General features: G+C 36.0%; 1 long non-coding RNA gene across 1 annotated transcript; it reads left to right on the top strand.

Moving 5' to 3' along the window:
- The first annotated feature begins 738 nt into the window (after positions 1–738).
- On the top strand, positions 739–7090 carry LOC148297489 (uncharacterized). Its single transcript, XR_015833077.1, has 2 exons — positions 739–1124; positions 1556–7090. It is a non-coding gene; the product is annotated as an uncharacterized LOC148297489 (long non-coding RNA).
- Positions 7091–8830: the final 1740 nt, after the last annotated feature.

The raw sequence follows: 8830 nt of genomic DNA, 5'->3' as shown, positions 1-8830 counted from the left end.
TTAAAAAAGAAAAAAAAACGAAATTATAAAACATAAAAAAAAAAATTTAGATTTTGTCAATTATCTTGTTTCTATTGTAATATGTATTAACCTTTTATAAAAAAAATATTACAAAAAAAAAAAAATTGAAAAAAAAATAATTTTGATTTTGTTAATTCTCTTGTTCATATTGTAATATCATTGTGTATTAATTTTTCATTTCTTTGTTTCAGTTATATCGTTAAAGCTTCTTTTGGTGCAACTTTGGACTTGGAAGAAGTTTTATATTATATTTTATTTTATTTTAAGAAAGTTCATTTCTTTTTCTTTATGTCAATTTGTGTGCTTATTGCTTGAACTTTATGTGCTTGTTTGTACAGGTATCAATAAAAAAGGAAAAGAAGACAACTCTAATAATAAGGAGGAGAAGTGTGGAGTAGTAGGAGAAGTCGCGACCTCCAAATGCATCCATGCTCGACCTAATCGCTTCAAGGGGGATCATTCCAATCTTTTCTCTTTTCTTGTTTTGTTATTGTTATTATTATTTATTATTATTATTTTTTTTTATTTTTATTATTAATTTTTTTTTTAAACAAATTTTTTAAAATAAAAAAAATAAAAAAAAATTTCATATGAGCTGACTTTTGGTAACTTCAGTGAGTGTCTTCGTCAATACAGTGTCTAGGAGTTCTATAGGCGACACCTTCGGTGTCTAAGAAGTTTGGGTTTTAAGCGGGACCGTTGTGACCCCTCCAACCTTCCCGGATCCCCTGGCTGTGTTTTCTGAGGCCCTTAACTGGTCATCCGTGAGTTGCTTGTATATTTGTGTTTTTAAAATAAGTTATTGTTATTATTATTATTATTATTATTATTATTTTTTACAAAGTGTAAAATAAAAAAAATAAAAAAATAAAAACAATATAATTTTTGCTTATTTCTTTGTGTGGTTATTTTTGTATTTTTTATGACTGTTTATTTTGTATTTGTATAGATTTTAGTTTTCTTTTTGTGTGTTTTATTTCATTTTGGTCTTTATTTCTTTTTTTTGCTTGGATTTTTTATTTTTTATTTATTTTTTATTTTTTATTTTTGTCTTTTATTCTGCAATGGATAAATACCAAGGGATTGGCACGCATATTTTCCAGGTATTGTCTTTCTATATCATTTACCCTCTTATTCCATGCATTTGCTATGCTTTTATTTTGAAACATTAAGGGCAATGTTTGATTTAGGTTTGGGGGTAAGGTTTAGAAGTTTTGTTTTGTTTTGTTTTTATTTATTTATTTATTTTTTTTAAGGTAATTCCGAATTTCTTGTTTCTCTTTGCTTTTATTACTGTAATTCTTGCTTTCTTTTACTTGTTTATGTATTTAATTTGTTGTTAAGTTTGGGAAGTAGATTGCTTCATGATTGCACACACAGAAATTTGGCTCAAAAACTTATTCATTTCATAAACATGTGATTACATACACAAAAGTGAAAATGCATACATAAATTTCTCAATCACATGTTTGTTTCCAGATTATGAGCCACCTGAGGCATCATGCTAATTGCCTCTACTTGCTCTTACTTGTAGAACCTGCAAAAGTTCGACATGATCATTATTTCTCTTCTGCAATGCTTCTACATTCTGGTTGGCCAAGTAGAGCCGTTTCTGCAAATCCGCCACCAGAGCTTTCAAAGAAGCCACCTCATCGCTCAAAGCTCCACACTCTCGCGTCCTCGCCAGTAGGCGCAAGCCCAGATTTGTGGCCGAGACCGCTTGGAGCGCGGTAAAAGTGTGGGACTCATCCACTGCCACATTGTCAGACCTGTGTGCTATATGCCAATGATCTGCCGGTGTGAGCTTGCTGCCAATCATGCCTCCCAGCAGCACTGCTCTGTTCGGCCTTGCCTTAGCAAAGTTCGGTATTGCCTCAGCAAAGTTTGAGGCCGTGCCGTGATGATATGTAGAGTTTGGGAAGACAGGGTTTGGAGGAGCCCTTATCTGGGCATTCGGAGGTGCAAGGGACAATTCAAGGTTGAGATCATCAAGGTGAGCGCATGAGGATGCCATTGTTTTGTTTCTGAATTATTTGATGGTTTTTCTTGAATTTGCAGGAAGAAATGAAGGGTACTCCAACACTTAACCAATGCACGGTTTAAATAGACATCTACTGATGAGGGAGCCGACATCCACTTCGGATCTCCAAATTGCTATCCAGCCGTTGCCCTTTTTTCTCGGATCCCTACGCTTCACGAGGATTTTGCGGTCACATGCATTTAGAAGGGAGCATTTCTACTTTCACTTTACTTTTCTTTTTACCTCCGTGTTTTCTGGTGTTTTATGTTTTTGCCCGTTACTTTCATTTTTTTTGGTGCTTTGTGTTTTGCTTTGTTTTATTTTAAGTTTGGGAAGTGTGTTTTCCCTTTCGGCTGTCATCTTTGTTTTGTTTGGGAAGTGTGCTACTCTTTCTTTTGCAACTTAATTTCTTTTATTTCTGGAAAAAAAAAAAAGAGTGAAACAAAATGAAAATGAAAAATACAGGGGAAGGGCGAAACAAACAGGCACACCAATAATACATTAGAAATTATTTTTTCACAGTGCTCGGTGTCTCGACCATAGGAGCTTTGAGTTTGGCCCTCTGGATGTCCTCTCCAGGGTCTTCACGCACAGCCTCTTGGGGCTCATCACTTGAGCTCCCAAAGATCGCAATCTTCGCTTCAGCAAAACTTCTCTCACGATCTGATTGCTTGCGTTTCCCTGGTCGGTCTAGGTCCTCCAGCTGCTTTCGCATGTCTCGAGAGTACAACTCTACCATCTTTGATAGGTTTTTATTCTCGTCCCGCAATACTTCTAGCTGGTGTCGATTCACCTCCACTATCCTTGACCTCTCCCTTTTCAAGCTTTTTATAACACTCTGACAATCTTCAACTATACTTCGCTCCGCCGCCAACTGACCTTTCAGCACCTCTACCTCATGGGACTTCGCAAGTAGGCGATGACCCAAACTTGCGACACATGTTGTACTCTGCACGCTTAGTGCCAGGGCGTCGCTCACGACCCGATTGTCGTCCCTTGTGCCCAGCACACGTATATCTTTAGGAGTCACTAGATTTCTCGCAACTCCAATGGCAACATCGTTGTCCAGGAGTATTGAGTCATTTACTGTTACAGGCCCTCGTGCGGAGGCAAAATAGGGCACCCATACTGGTGCCACTGCTTGGCCCCATGTTTGAGTCGGTGGAGCTAAGTTAAGATCCAACGAAAATGGATAGGAAGAGGCCATTTTGATTTTTCACTCTCTTTTCTTTTTTCTTTTCTCTTTTGTTTGTTTAGGAGTTTGTGTTTTTCATTTTTTCTCTGCCTTTTATAGACTTTTTTTTTTAAACCCTAGCCGCTGCGCTTCTGAGTTTCGCGCACCCCTACGGCTTATCTCCATCTGCCGCACCCGTCCCCCAACCCTCTTAACTGCATTTATGCCTTTCAGCGCTTTCAAGAAATAAAAAGTCGCCGCGCCTTCCTACAAAGCCAATAATTCTGGCTTGGGGGATGTAAAAGCGGCCTCTGCACGCTGACATGTCCCTCACCTCTTTTGGCCCGTGACCTATCAGTAAACGAGACATCCGGCCCCTCTTCTCTCTTTTCAGAAATCTCGTTCCTTGCGCTTCTGACAACGCTTCTTTGTTTTCTTTAATTTTTAATAATAATAATAATAATAAAAGAAGTGTTTGGGCTTTCGTTTGGGTTGGGTTTTCAATTGATTTGAACGTCCTCATGGGCTGGATTTCTGCGTGCGTAGAACTGTTGTTAGGGCTTACTGTTGTATTTAGTTTAGTTTTGTTCCGTTTGATTTTGTTTTGTTTTTGCAACTGAGTTGTAGTTTTAATTCTTGTTTGTTCTTTTATTTAATTACTTTAAATCCCTTTCATTTCTTGTTATAACTTTGCTGATGCCTAAATTTTTCAACATTGAGGACAATGTTTATTTCTAAGTTTGGGAAGGGATAGCAAGTCTTATTTTCGTTTCACTTAATTTCTTGCTTTCTTTTAGTTTGTTTTCTTTTCAGTTTTGAGTCATTTTGTTTTCAAGTCACTTTCCGGACACATAAGATGAGATTGTGATGAATGTTTACATGACTTGATTGAAAATGTCTATATATATAAAATATATATATATAAAAAATTAAAAAAAATAATAATAATAATTTATTATTCACTGAATGGCATCGTTCTAGCATGATATGTTTGAACCACTCTATGCACTTGCCATTTGTTTCATAATTCTCCAGTTAAGGGACTTGCATGATCCAAAGAATTGTATCAAGCATGAATTAGACTTGTATAACCATATAATGTGAGCTTTGAGCCTTGTGCTTCATTTCATGAGTGTTATACACATATTCTTATTTTCTTGTCATCCAAGTTGTTGTTTGATCTCATTATTCATTGACTTGGTTGAGCACTTAAAAAAAAAACATTCATTCTTGTACAATTTGATTACGTGACATTTGAGAAATGATATTAAGGCCCTCTTTGAACCGTTTGTGCCTTTCAAACTAACCGTATGCATGCTTAAGCATGATTTTCCATTGTAACCACTTTGAGCCTACATGTAAGCCTTTTCTTTCATTTAACCAATTATTAGTCTTAGCCTTAGCCTGAAAAACAAGAATTTACCTTTCTAAGGAACTCATGAGCTTTAGTTTGGATGTGTTTTTTATGCTAAGTTTGGGAAGAGATATTACATTTAAAAAAAAGAAAAAAGAAAAAAAAGAGAAGAACTTCACTCAAAGAGTGAAAGAAAAGAGAAAAGTTGTGGTTAAGTGACATTGGATTCAGATTTCGAGTTCAAGTTTCTTTATTGGCCTCAAAAATAAATTGATGGTTGTTCAAATAGAATAAAGGAGTGTGAATCAAAATAAGTGAAGGTATAAGGCTTTGTGGTCTAAATGATCACGTAAAAAAATAAAATCTAAAGCGTAAGGATTCAAAGTCTTGTAATCAACTGTTATATGCTCTTACATTGTGAGTTCCTTGAACTTTGTTGTATCCATATCCTTCATTTCTTACTCACCTTACACCCTTAGCCCCATTACAACCCATGGTAAAGACCTAAATTGATCCTAAATGTCATGTGGTTCAATTGCACACATTTTTAACTTTTAAGTGTTTGGCATCCTTCTTGAGATCATAGTCATGCATATTTTCCATCCTTCTATTATGAGTTAAGTCCCTTATGGTTTAACTCTATTCTCATATTTATTATTGAGTGATGCATTTTGTAACCCTCTTCCGAGTGATTCATTTGTGAGAGGACAACTTTGGTGAGATTTGAAGTTACATTTGTGCTTGATATGATTTTTGAAGTTTTGTAAAAACTGAAATTAGAGAATGAGTTGAATTTGGCCATCACACTACTACACTTTAAGCATATTGTGTTTTGAACATTGCCACCTTGTAAATAATGTCTAAAACTGAGCTTTCTTTGTTAAAACGTTTAAGTCATGTGCATGAGTCATTTCTCTTCAGAAAATGTGCGGAAAAATTGTTTTGAGTTTTTATTTTTGTTTTTATTTTGAATTTGTTTTTGTTTTTGTTTTTATTTTTATTTTTGTTGTTTTGCTTAAAGGACTAAACACAATCTTTTAAGTTTTCTAATTATTTTGTTTTACAGAGTCAGTAAAACGTTTGTGGGTATCGTATCTGTTAAACCCTCAGGAGACACAACTCCTCCTACTAGGGATACCTAGAGGTTTAAAGGCTTGTTGCATATGCTAAATGCAATCGAGATCCCTGCGAAAGTGGCTTAGTTTTCTTTTCTACTTAGTTTTTATTTTCTTTTGCTCGAGGACTAGCAAAATATAAGTTTGGGGGTATTTGATGAGCACAAAATTAATACAAGTTTTATCCTTAAATTTATATTTGTTAGTATTTTCTTTTGTATTATGTAAATCTATTAGAGTATTTGTATTGGTGATTTCCAATCTTTGTTTTTGTATTTAATGAGTGGTTGTTTGTAGATATTAATTGTCTTCCACCAATGGCATGAGAAGGAGGAGAAATAGGCAATGTGTTGCAAAAAGAGAGAAGAACTCAAGTTGGATTTGATGACTTTGCCTTTTACAGCTCATGCTGTACAGTCCATTTGCAGGCCTGAAAACAGAATTCTCCCATGCTCAAATGAATAAATATCCTTCATGAAATTTGTTCATTAAGATGTCGACTAACACATATCCAAAACTTGGAGCAATTGGATAAAAACTCAATCCACAGGCTGTCACACACCAAGACAGGTTCTAGAAGACAGCTTGCACATGCAGCTGGAATGAAAGGGACTTCATGCTTCTATAAATAGGCAGCAACTCAAGAGGGTGGAGAGGATAATTTCAAGAGTGATACACGGCAGAAGGAAGGAAAGAAAGGAAGAGAGAAAGAGTGAGGAAGAAAGAGAACAATGATGGAAAGGAAAGAACCAAGAGCTAATAACTCTTTTAAACTTGTTCTTCCTTTCCTAGTTCTCATGTAAATTATGTATTTTAGTTTCTTTGTTTTGTTTTAAATATTAATTATGTCTATTTAAATTACTTAACTAAGGTTGGATGAAACACCATTATTAAATAGAATTCTAGTTTTTATTTTCAATTCTCAAATATTGTGGTGTTCAATGATTATAATTTTCACTTCACATGATTAATAGATTAATCTTCTTTTCACCACTTCTATCATGTATTGTGACATATAACATGTATTTGTGGTAGTTAAGAGTTTGGATTAATCTATTAATTCATCCTTGGTTTATATTTTTAGTTTACAAATTTCTTTGATATTTTGTTATTCAAATAAACTTTTTCACATAGGATGCTTAGGAAACTTTGATCCTTTGTAGTTAAATAATTTTGTTTACATTTTATGCTTAGAATTTGTACTTATGAAGGGAAGGAGAATTTACTTATGATATAAATTACAAGCTTAATTGATAAATCTTGAGAAAGCAGTAGATTGATTTCTAGATTGCTACTCCATGGGAATTGAAAGATAAATAATTAGGATCTTATGGAATGATGGTGTGGATTCCAATACCTTAGTTATTTTTCTTATAAGTTTAAATCTTAATTTCAGTTTATTGTCATTTCCATATTTGTTTTATGCTTTATTTAATTTTCTTTATCAACAAACAAATCACCATTTGAATCAACTAGGTTGACAATGAAATTAACTTGGGTATAATTGGTTTTCTATCTTTACACGCAATCCCTTGGGTACGATCTCGCTCTTACACGCTTATGCTATATTCGATTCGTGCGCTTGCGAGTTTATAACTTTTAAAAGAAACCTCTTTTGAGAAACAACATGAAACAAATGGCAAGTGCGTAGAGGGTTTCAAACATATCATGCTAGAACGATGCCATTTAGTGAATAACAAATTTTTTAATTTTTTAATTTTTTAGAGCATTTTCAATCAAGTCATTTAAACATTCATCACAATCTCATCATATATGTCCGGAAAGTGACTTGAAAACACAAAGACTCAAAACTGAAAAGAAAACAGAACAAATTAAAGCAAGAATTTAAGCGAAACGAAAAAGACTTGCTATCCCTTCCCAAACTTAGAAACAAACATTGTCCTCAATGTTAAAGAATTCAGGCACCAACAACGTTATAACAAGAATTAAAGGGAATAAAGCAAGTAAATACAAGAACAAACACGAAAAACAACTACAACACGGTTGCAAAAACAAAAACAAAAACGAAACCAAACAGAAACAAATAAAACAGTAAGCCCTAACAACAGTCTTACACATGCAGAAATCCAACCCAATGAAACGCATAAACCAAATGAAAGCCCAACCCAAACGAAAGCCCAAAAGCGAAGAAAGTAAATAAAACAAAGAAACCAAGTCAGAAGCACAAAGAGCGAGGACTCAGTAAAATAGAAAAAGTGGGCCCTGAAGTCTCGACACCTGTGAGTCACGGGAAACAAAGTGAGAGACGTGTCGACAAGCAGAGGTCTCTCTCACGGTCCCAAGCCAGAATTATTGGCTTCATAGGAAGGCGTGACGACTTTCGTTTCTCAAAAACGCTGAAAGGCGGAACTGTAATTAAAGGGGTTGGGGACCAGGTGGGGTGACCTAAGGGGATAGGCTGTAAGGGCCGCGCAAAACGCAGAAGCGCAGTGGCTAGGGTTACGTAAAAACTAACTCTATAAAAGAAGAAGAGAAAGAGTTGGGGAAAAACACACAAACGTAGAAACACACAACATAGGAAAGAAAGAACAAAAGAAAAGAAAGTTCAAATGGCTTCTTCCTACCCATTCTCACTGGATCTCAACCTAGCTCCACCGACTCAGACTCGGGGCCAAGCAGTGGCACCAGTGTGGATGCCCTACTTTGCCTCTGCACGGGGGCACGTGACAGTGAATGACTCGATACTGCTGGACAACGATGTTGCCCTTGGAGTTGCTAGAAATCTAGTAACTCCCAAGGATATACGGGTGCAGGGATCAAGGGATGGCAACCGGGTCGTGAGCGATGCTCTGGCACTAAGCGTGCAAAGCACCGCAACAGTCGCAAGTGTGGGTCATCGCCTACTTGCGAAGTCCCATGAGGTGGAGGTGCTAAGAGGTCAGTTGGCGGCGGAGCGAAGTATGGTGGAAGAGTGCCAGAGTATTATTAAAAGTTTAAAAAGGGAAAGGGCAAGGATAGTGGAGGTGAATCGACACCAGCTAGAGGCGTTGCGGGAAGAGAACCAAAATCTCTCAAAGATGGTAAGTGTTTACGCCCATGACATGAGAAAGCAGCTGGAGGACCTGGACCAACCGGGTAAACGCAAGAAAACAGATCGCGAAAGTAGGTACGCTCAAGCTAAGAGT

The sequence above is a fragment of the Prunus avium genome, chromosome 1 (genome assembly GCF_965620075.1).
Source record: "Prunus avium chromosome 1, drPruAviu1.hap1.1, whole genome shotgun sequence".
NCBI lineage: Eukaryota > Viridiplantae > Streptophyta > Magnoliopsida > Rosales > Rosaceae > Prunus > Prunus avium.
Note: the sequence above shows the minus strand (reverse complement) of the source record. Positions and strands in the feature narration are given on the sequence as shown.